The sequence below is a fragment of the Brassica napus genome, chromosome C7 (assembly GCF_020379485.1).
Source record: "Brassica napus cultivar Da-Ae chromosome C7, Da-Ae, whole genome shotgun sequence".
Lineage (NCBI taxonomy): Eukaryota > Viridiplantae > Streptophyta > Magnoliopsida > Brassicales > Brassicaceae > Brassica > Brassica napus.
Window position 1 is genome coordinate 70,013 of NC_063450.1, and position 10,162 is coordinate 80,174.

A 10,162-nucleotide genomic window follows, 5' to 3' on the forward strand; every position below is an offset into this window, starting at 1 on the left:
AAAACATCAAAACAAAACAACTCTACCGTGAGACTCAACAGCCGGACATGTGGTGAACACATAACCCCAAACAAATCCTAGAATCAACCTGGCTCTGATACCAACTTGTAAGACCCGATCCCGGCTTCTAAGCCCAAACAGATCCGCAGCCTTAACTCCTTACTTATGTCTAATTGATTTAGGTTTTAAGTCTTTAGTTTCTAAGTTCATTTCAAAGTATTTGAGGTTCAAGACAAGATCGCATGATAATATAAACATAAGGGGCAAACCGATTGTATAAATATTAAATGAGATCCATACATCATCCATTCGTTCATACTTAATCTATCATAAGTTCACAATTTGCACAATAGGCTATCATAAGTTCTTTCCTAACAGAGTCTACCCATACACCACACATCTTCCCATGGCTGGAGTCATCCTGAAACCAATCCACACACATCAATCAATAACAAACCGATATCCTAACAACAAGATCTAATCATGCATGGTTCGGTTCCCTAGTTCCTTAATCAAAACCTATCAAATCTATCCATAGAACAATCGGCCACACTCACATCCTTCATAGGATCAGGCGCGCCTTATCAAACCCACAAGCGGATCACTCCTAAGATGATCGAGACCATCAGTCTGTTCCTTAGAACATTCGATCATGTCCTTGTCCGGCCAAGGGCCAAGGACTTAGATACTGAACCAGCCAAGGCCTAGGTTCAGTGTTCCCTGTCTGATCAACTCGAATCCAACATTATAATAAGAGGAAGAAGGCGATTCAGAATAGATAGAGAGATGGATGTAACCGCTTGCCAAACCGGCCACAAGCCCGATCGGATCAACCGCCGGCTAAGGCTGATGGCTTGCGATCTACACCACTAACCTTAGGCGTTCTTTCTCCTGGTGCCAAGTCCTTCTCCTTATCCTTCTCTTTCTGTCTGGTATCCATCTCTTCAAGCCATGTCTCTCACGGTCAAGCCTTCGCCGGATCAGACTAAGCCTCCACACGGTTCTTCTCTCAACTGTCGGTTTCTCTCTCTTTCTTTCTTGGGAATTCTCTCACGATTTTGGAAGAGGTTTCCCTAAGGAATTGTGTGTCCAAAACCGACCCCTAGGGTCTGTATTTATAGGGAGAGAGATCGCAAACTGCCCTTGGGAGAAAGGGTGGGAGTTGTGGCCGAAAGGGTGAAACTTCTCCTTTGCATCCTTTCACCTCCAACTGCTCATAACCAACCCCAACTGCTCTGTCCCTGTCAGTTTCTAAGTCTGGCTCCAAGGCTGATCTTCCAACACCACGGCCTCACCATCTAGCCAAGCCGCCATAACCGCCCATGTAACCGCTCGGTCTGCCTAACCGCCTCAGACATGAACACTCAGCCGAGCTGAGTTGAGCTGATTGCTAGTTGTCTCCAGCTGAGTGAGCTAGTCCTTCCAGATCCACAAGCAGATGCATACTGACTGAGCTACCTTTGAGCTTGTTGGGGTCAAAAATGGTTACGACGGAATTACCACCCGAAAATCTTCGGAGATCGTATTTCCGAAAGAGATAGTAAAAAGGAAGATGTAACTTTCGTAAAATATAACCAAACACGAAGTTTTTACGAAGAAGTATCCTTGAAGATTCAAACCAAACTAAACAAGCTCGACCGTTACGTAATTACCACCCATACATGCTGTCCGGTCGCTGCCTAGCAACCAAGTCCGAGCCAAAGCTCGGTTGCTACGAAGCGACCGAGCTCGAGTCAAAGCTCAGTCGCTACGTAGCGATCGAGCGCTCGTCCAGCTCGGTCGCTACGTAGCGACCGAGCTCAAGCCAAAACTCGGTCGCTACGTAGCGACCGAGTGCTCGTCCCGCTAGGTCGCTACGTAGCGACCGAGCTCGAGCCGAAGCTCGGTCGCTACGTAGCGACCGAGCGATCGTCCCGCTTGGTCACTACGTAGCGACCGAGCTCGAGCCAAAGCTCGGTCGCTACATAGCGACCGAGCGATCGTCCCGCTCGGTCGCTAAGTAGCGACCGAGCTCGAGCCGAAGCTCAGTCGCTACGTAGTGACCGAGCGCTCGTCCCGCTCGGTCGCTACGTAGCGACCGAGGGATCGTCCCGCTCGGTCGCTACGTAGCAACCGGGCTCGAGCCGAAGTTCAGTCGCTGTGTAGCGATTGAACCCTTCCGAACATCGATACGACATCAATCCATACATTCTCGTCAAACCTTCGAATGCTATCTCCCGAAGACCGTAGCAAGCTCAGTCCATGTTTTCCGCTATTCAAATTCATCGATCAAACTTCGCGGATTAGAAACCGCGGAAAGTTTGTTCTTTATCAAAAAGAATTCGTAGTAAACGTGTCGAGTCGGAAGACGGCCCAAAGGGATCTAAAACACGACTCGAGGCTCATCCTACGATTTCTTAACCAAAAGCCCGTAAACCGCAGCACGGTTTACGCTTGGTCCACAAGGAAGTATAAATGTCAAGTTTCCGCGGATAAATACGGAAGTTTTGAAGATAATTGGAAGATCGGGAAAAATGGAATATCTCCATTTTTATGCTATGACGACTTAAGGGCAGAAGAGTAAAAGCGTAAACCGACCTTGGAGCTAGTATATAAGGAGTTCTAGGCGAGGAGCATGGCAGAGGACTTTTCAGAGCAAACTTAGCACTTAGAGCAATTTAGGCAATTTTCCGTTTTTGTTATTTCGAGCTGCGACTCAATTAGGTTTAGCAGTCTTAGGGTTGCTAGACTGCTTTGCTCTCTTTTTCAATTTCTCATTCTTATCGTTGTTATTCTCGTGTTCTGATTGCTTGATGTGTGGTAATTAGCAGATATCCAGGTCCTCTGGGAAATTAGGGTTTTCCTAGTTTCCTTATTTAAACAGAAATCGACAGTGCGAATTTCGGTTCCCACAGTTTAGCGCTAGAAGGAGGGGGGGTACGGATCAATCTAACCCGCAAAAGCCACATCACTCTCGATCAGACATGTCAACTAACGACGCGGATAACGTGCAAACTCCTCTTAACGAAGGCAGCGGCACCGATCTCCGCACTCCAGTAGCGGACGTATCCGCGGCCAACGCACAAGCCAACGCCGCGACACTCGAGGAGTTTAAAAAGATGTTCGCCACCTATGAGAAAAGGTCGGAAGAACAGGATAAGCTCGTGAATACCTTGACCCAACAGGTTGAAACCTTAACGGCAAGGACCCAAGCAATCCGCCCCCGCGGAACCACCAAAATCCGCGGGAAAAGTCTCGACTTCGCTACCCCACTCGACAGATCAGGAGTCGCGCGGGAACGACCTTCCGGTCAAAACCCTAGCGAGAAATCTCCCATCGAAAAGGGGAACCCTGAAAGTCTTCCGCCCCCTGCAAAGGACTCGGAGGATAACGAAGCCGAACACATTGACCTGGATCCTAGCGATGTTTCCAACAACACCGACGAGGACGTCGACAGACATCCGAGAAGGACCAGAAGCCGATCTGCTCGGGAAGGCTCCCCGTTCGAAAAACCAATGACGGAAGGGGAAGAAATCGCCTATTGGAACGAACAGGAGGAGCTGGCTGAAAGACAAACCGAGCACACTCGCAGTAAACGCCGACAGGCTCGGAAATCTACTGACGAGACATCGGATATACGCGATCTTCGCGACTACATCACCAAGACTGCGGCAGAAGTGAGGGCCGTAAAGTCTCAAATCCATCATGCTACTAGTGCTGCCCCCGAAATCGATCGACTGTTGGAAGGAGCTCGGAAGACCCCTTTTACCAATCGCATTTCGGACATGAGGGTGTCCGATCCGGGAAAAATCAAAGTACCGAAGTACGATGGTACGGCCGATCCAAAAGCGCACCTTCAGGCTTTCCACATCGCGATGGGAAGAGCTAGACTGAAGGATGGCGAAAAGGATGCCGGCTACTGCCGCCTGTTCGTTGAAAACCTGGAAGGAGCAGCACTTGAATGGTTCGCACGCCTTCGTCGTAACACCATCGGGAGTTTCCGACAGCTCGCATCAGAATTTCTCAAGCAATACTCTGTATTCATAGACAGAGACACTTCCGATGTTGACCTCTGGAGTCTCTCCCAGAGGAAAGACGAACCCCTCCGCGAGTTTATCAGTCGGTTCAAGCTGATAATGTCAAGGGTCAGTGGGATAAGCGACAAAGTGGCCATCGACGCGCTGAGAAAGACGCTCTGGTACAAGTCGAAATTCAGAAAGTGGATAACTCTCGACAAACCACGAACGATCCAGGACGCCCTCCACAAAGCAACGGACTACATCATAGTAGAGGAGGAAACTAAAGTCTTATCGCAAAAACATAAGGCGGTAAGACCATCCTCGAAAGACGTGGACCCGAAAGGGAAAAAGAAGAACTCTCGTAACGGCAAGTACGTCCATCACGAGGGGGAAGATCTCCAGGGGGCGCATAACTATGCGATCAACTCGGATCAGGGTCGGACCACGGGCAACACATGGACTCGCAATCAAGGGTATGACGAAAACACCTTCTGCGAGTTCCACCAATCCCGAGGACATTCCACAACCAACTGCAAAGTCTTGGGAGCAAGACTGGCCGCGAAGCTACTCGCTGGAGAGCTCTCGGAAGTAACTAGCGTCAAGGATCTGATCCTCGATTCTGATCGCCCTCCAAAGACGGACAGAAATCCGTCCGCTGAAAAATCCCCTCAACAAAACCAGCCTGGGGATAAACGCGGCAGGAGGCCAGACGACAAAGGGAACGATAACAATCGCCGCAGAGTCAATATGATCATCGGAGGATCACAATACTGCGGCGACACTGTGTCGGCCATCAAGGCTTACCAACGGAAGGCGGAGTCGAGCGCAAATTGGTCTACATGGTCTCCTCCCCGAGATGGCCAAAATTGCTCGATCACCTTCACAAAGGAAGAGGCCGGCGGCATCGATCAACCTCACTGCGACCCGCTCGTCATAGATCTCGTTATACGAGACTTAGAAGTCGGAAGGGTACTCGTCGACACGGGAAGCACGGTCAACGTAATCTTCCGCGACACTCTCAAACGGATGAGCATCGAACTCGGAGAAGTAATTCCGACGCCAAAACCACTCACGGGTTTTTCAGGCGAAGTATCGATGACTCTTGGATCGATCCAATTGCCAGTCATGGCCAAGGAGATCACGAAAATCGTCGAGTTCGCGGTGGTCGATCATCCCGCTATCTACAACGTGATCATGGGAACCCCATGGCTCAACGCCATGCAGGCAGTTCCGTCAACCTTCCACCTGGGTCTCAAATTCCCAACCCCAAGCGGAGTCGCGGCCATCTGGGGGTGCCAAAAACAGTCGCGGCTATGCTTCCTCGCAGAGCACAAGTTAAGGCAAATCACGACTTCTGCAGCTGTAAACGGCAAGCGCACGAAGATAGACCAATCTTCGGCCAAAAGCACCCCGGGAAAAAACGAATTAAAAACGTCTACCAACGCAAACGCATCGGACGTCGAAGCTCGACACAAGTCTGAAGCCCACGCTACAACTCAACCGGAACATCCGGAAAATAGCGTTGACCCAGCCACGATCGACAAGGTCAAGGCGGACATCGCGACATCTACCGCCGAGTAAGAACACTCGCGGCATGAAACAGAACTACGAGATGGCTTGATCCTCGAAAGGGGTACGTAGGCAGCTCGTCAAAAGACGAGTTCAGCTATCCCCCTCTCTAAAAAGGGGGGGAGTGGGTGCGTATACTCGTATACTCCCACTTAAAAAATCGCCATTATTGTAATCGAGTTTTTAAGAAACTTCAAAAACTTTTACTACAATATACGTTGTCCTTTTTATCGGAAAACGTTTACGCTTCAGTTAAACACAAAAATTTTTCAGGACACGCCTGGAAACATTAAGACTCTTGTCTGCAGCCTCATCCGGCCCAAAAATCGTAAAAAAATCATCATCCTTCAAACGCACAAAGATACACGTATAATCCTCGAAACAACTGCGAGACGTCGCAAAGTTAAAATTCGAAGATAATACGAACAAATTGTCCGAACGCGACCACCAAAACCTTACACCCCGTTCGTCGATTGGCCCCGACGAACACGCCAGCCGTCTTAAACAAACGCAATTCGATCACTCTTTTGATCTTTAAAAACGTCCAGCACAAGGACAAAAGCGCGCTACAACAAAAATCCGAAATTTTGGTTTAGCACTTCCAGTTAATTCTGAGAAGATGCTCGATTCGTACCATACAAGTCATATAAGCCGAGAACATATCGCGGACTTTAAATCGGTGCGAATCAGGAAGAAATCGCAACAGGAAAAACGATAGCCGGCTAGTCACCGCATAAACCTTAACCGAAAGTAAACCTAGGTCTTGCCCTAAACCCAACGCTCTGGTCTCAAACATCTCAAGGCATGATATCTAAAAGATACGAGATCCTAAACCATGTCTCTCCGTTCGTATCTCAATGTTCTCGAAAATCGTAAAGATAAATAATTTTTACGAAAATCACGAACGAACCAACAGATTGAACGTCTCATCGGAATTAAATATGAGACGACAACTCATATTTACTTCAAACCTACTCAGGAAAACTCGAAAACAAAAACATTCATCATATAAATAACCGCGTAAAGCGGTAAGGGGATTCAAAGCCACCAACGGCCAATCCCGATAAACGATAAAAACGGCCAAAACAGGCCCGTACAAATCTCTCGGCCACAATCGGCCATAAACATGAAACAGAAAGACGAGCATCTCTCTTTCGATAACTATTCCACCTCTCATAATCCAAAGTCAAAGTCCCCGGACAACGAAGCACCGAACGCATCCGCGGGACGATCCACTTCCTCGCCATCATCGGGAAACCCAGTCGAAACCTCCTCGGTATCAGGGGAAACCGGGATGGAATCCCAGAACCCTTGAATCCGCTCGTCGATCGGAGGGATAAGCGCCTCAGCGTGGGCACGTTCATTCATCCCACTCTTCATCAAGCTCATTTCCTCCTCAAACGCATAGTCATCGGCTCGCGTCCTCCAAAGACTTCCGACCGAACCGCGGCACTCACGAAAGTCACCCACCAAGGTAAAGGCATTCTTGAGGTTCCCATACTCAACCTGGAATTGAGAGGCACGAGTCTTCATCACCTCGACGATTTCCCTCTTGCCTTTCCTTTCCGCTTTGCGGATGGCCCGCGCATGATCACGAGTAAGTTGCGCCTCTCGCTCCAACATCTCGCCTTGCACGCGAGCGAGATCCCGCTCCGCTTTCTCCGCTTTGAAGCGGTAGACCATGGCTTCTCTATGGCCCGCCTCAATGGCCGAGCCCAGCAAGCTCAGGCCCTGCAAAATCGATTGACATGTTATAAATATATATATACATAGGACAATCACCAAAAAATTCTCAAAAAATTAACCCCATTGATGATGCGAGATCCTTCCGCAACGACTCTCGGCCTCGCCGATTCTTTCGTAGGAGGAGGAGCATCAAAACCCGGTGGCAGATCAGAAAAGAAATCATCGAAATCCGGAATAGGGACCTCGCTCGAACCACTCCCATCGCCGTAAGCAAGGTTCGGATCCCATCCTGGAAGCATAGAGTCATCCATCGAAAATTCTATGTCGCCAAGATCGACATCTTTTCCCTTCCGAGAGCTCGACTCCGGCACAGCTGTTGGAGCTTCGACGGGATTCTGGTCGTCAGATTCGGAGTCGCTTCCCGTGTCCGCAGCCAAAGCAGGACCGGGTTGCACGAATCTCAGTGCCTTCCGAACCCTCTTCGGCGTAAAAGAAGTCCAGAAGAAGGGACCGTTCCTGAGAAGATCCCTCACCGCAATGATGTCCTCAGGGAACGGAGCAAGAGGGTTGATGAAGGGACGATCATTCGGCAACCTCCGGAACAGTGGAATGCAACTCTCTTCGACGGACGCAGTGTCTATACGAACAAAGAAAAAGAACTTCTTCCACGAGTTGAAGTTCGAAATGAACTTCTTAACCACTGACATAAATTTCCGAGGGACCAACCTATGCTTATCCGTATCTGTGACAAGTTGAAGCCTCAAAAGCGCTTCATAATGATCGACGGAAAGGGAAAGGCCATGCTCGTAGCTTAGGATCAGGATCCCAATAAGATGCTGAATGGCAAGGGGAGTCAACTGGCTTATCGTAACTTCGAAACGGTCCAACACTCGGACGAGAATTTCGGGTATTCGGAACCATAGGCGACAACGCACTACGAACGACTCGTAGCAAGTGAAGTAACCCTCTGGGGGGCTGTTAGCACATTCCCCACGGCGAGGAACCCGGAACTCCACAGCATCCGGGATATGGTAGAACGATCGCATGATCGCGAGAAACTTGTCGGTACTCCTGCTTACATCCCCTTTCTCGACTCCACGATGGGTCAGGACCGGGAACGACTTCTCCTTGGGAGGGGTCAACGAGCCATAAAGAGCAACCCACCATGCCTCGTTCTCGGCAGGATGTACCGAGTGAGGCACGAACTCAATCTTCGGAACAATGAGCTCTTCGTAAGCACTCGCGGATGAAGACCCTTTTTTCACAATCTTTTTCTTGCTCGACATCTTTAAACTTCTCCTAAGAAAACAGAGGAAAAGGATGGAGAGAAAGAAAGAAAATTTTTTCTTAAGAAAGATCTTAGAGAAAGACAAGAAAGTGAAAAAATTATGAAACAAATTACCTCCCTTCTTATAAGCATGAGGATTTACTGTTCAAGCTCGGACTTTCGGATATTAATTCCATCCATCATGCCTAACCTGCCGAACATGCCTAACCGCACGCTAGGATCCTACGATGCTTGATCCTAACGGGCTGGGGGGCTAACTGTTGGGGTCAAAAACGGTTACGACGGAATTACCACCCAAAAATCCTCGGAGATCGTATTTCCGAAAGAGATAGTAAAAAGGAAGATATAACTTTCGTAAAATATAACCAAACACGAAGTTTTTACGAAGAAGTATCCTTGAAGAATCAAACCAAACTAACCAAGCTCGACCGTTGCGTAATTACCACGCATACACGCTGTTCGGTCGCTGCGTAGCAACCAAGTCCGAGCCAAAGCTCGGTCGCTACAAAGCGACCGAGCTCGAATCAAAGCTCGTTCGCTACGTAGCGACCGAGCGCTCGTCCAGCTCGGTCGCTACGTAGCGACCGAGCTCGAGCCAAAGCTCGGTCGCTACGTAGCGACCGAGCGCTCGTCCCGCTCGGTCGCAACGTAGCGACCGAGCTCGAGCCGAAGCTCGGTTGCTACGTAGCGACCAAGCGATCGTCCCGCTCAGTCGCTACGTAGCGACCGAGCTCGAGCCAAAGCTCGGTCGCTATAGCGACCGAGCGATCATCCCGCTCGGTCGCTACGTAGCGACCGAGCGATCGTCCCCCTCGGTCGCTACATAGCGACCGAGCGATCGTCCCGCTCGGTCGCTACGTAGCGATCGTCCCGCTCGGTCGCTATGTAGCGACCGAGCTCGAGCCAAAGCTCGGTCGCTACGTAGCGACCGAGCACTCGTCCCGCTCGGTCGCTACGTAGCGACCGAGCGATCGTCCCGCTCGGTCACTACGTAGCGACCGAGCGATCATCCCGCTCGGTCGCTACGTAGCGACCAAGCGCTCGTCCCACTCGGTCGCCATGTAGTGACCGAGCACTCGTCCCGCTCGGTCGCTACGTAGTGACCGAGCACTCGTCCCGCTCGGTCGCTACGTAGCGACCAAGCGCTCGTCCCACTCAGTTGCCACGTAGCGACCGAGCACTCGTCCCGCTCGGTCGCTACGTAACGACCGAGCTCGAGCCAAAGCTCGGTCGCTACGTAGCGACAGAGCGTTCGTCCCGCTTGGTTGCTACGTAGCAACCGGGCTCGAGCCGAAGTCCAGTCGCTGTGTAGCGATTGAACCCTTCCGAACATCGATACGACATCAATCCATGCATTCTCGTCAAACCTTCGAATGCTATCTCCCGAAGACCGTAGCAAGGTCAGTCCTTTTTTCCGCTATTCAAATTCATCGATCAAACTTCGCGGATTAGAAACCGCGGAAAGTTCGTTCTTTATCAAAAAGAATTCGTAGTAAACGTGTCAAGTCGGAAGATGGCCCAAAGGGATCTAAAACACGACTCAAGGCCCATCCTACGATTTCTTAACCAAAAGCCCGTAAACCACAGCACGGTTTACGCTTGGTCCACAAGGAAGGATAAA